General features: G+C 32.2%; 1 protein-coding gene across 1 annotated transcript in view; it reads right to left on the bottom strand.

Annotated features, from left to right (window-relative positions):
- The window catches only part of LOC119589362 (PDF receptor-like), a gene marked incomplete in the record, with an annotated part of 41,885 nt that overhangs the window by 41,111 nt on the left and 569 nt on the right, over nt 1-205 (bottom strand).

The raw sequence follows: 205 nt of genomic DNA, 5'->3' as shown, positions 1-205 counted from the left end.
TTATTGTAAAATGAAATTAAAAATATGTTTTTTAAAGTTCCCCGCCCTCTTTTCCGGGTGGAAATGAACCATTATTAGGAAAGTGTCGCTGTTTTGTGAAAACGTATGTTGTTCGTGTTATTTAAAATTGCGCTTTCGAGGTTATGAATTTATTTTATTCAACAGCTTTTTTTTCCTTTGGGATAAGGCTGTTGTTTGTGTGAAA

This window comes from Penaeus monodon, chromosome 25 (assembly GCF_015228065.2).
Source record: "Penaeus monodon isolate SGIC_2016 chromosome 25, NSTDA_Pmon_1, whole genome shotgun sequence".
Lineage (NCBI taxonomy): Eukaryota > Metazoa > Arthropoda > Malacostraca > Decapoda > Penaeidae > Penaeus > Penaeus monodon.
Note: the sequence above shows the minus strand (reverse complement) of the source record. Positions and strands in the feature narration are given on the sequence as shown.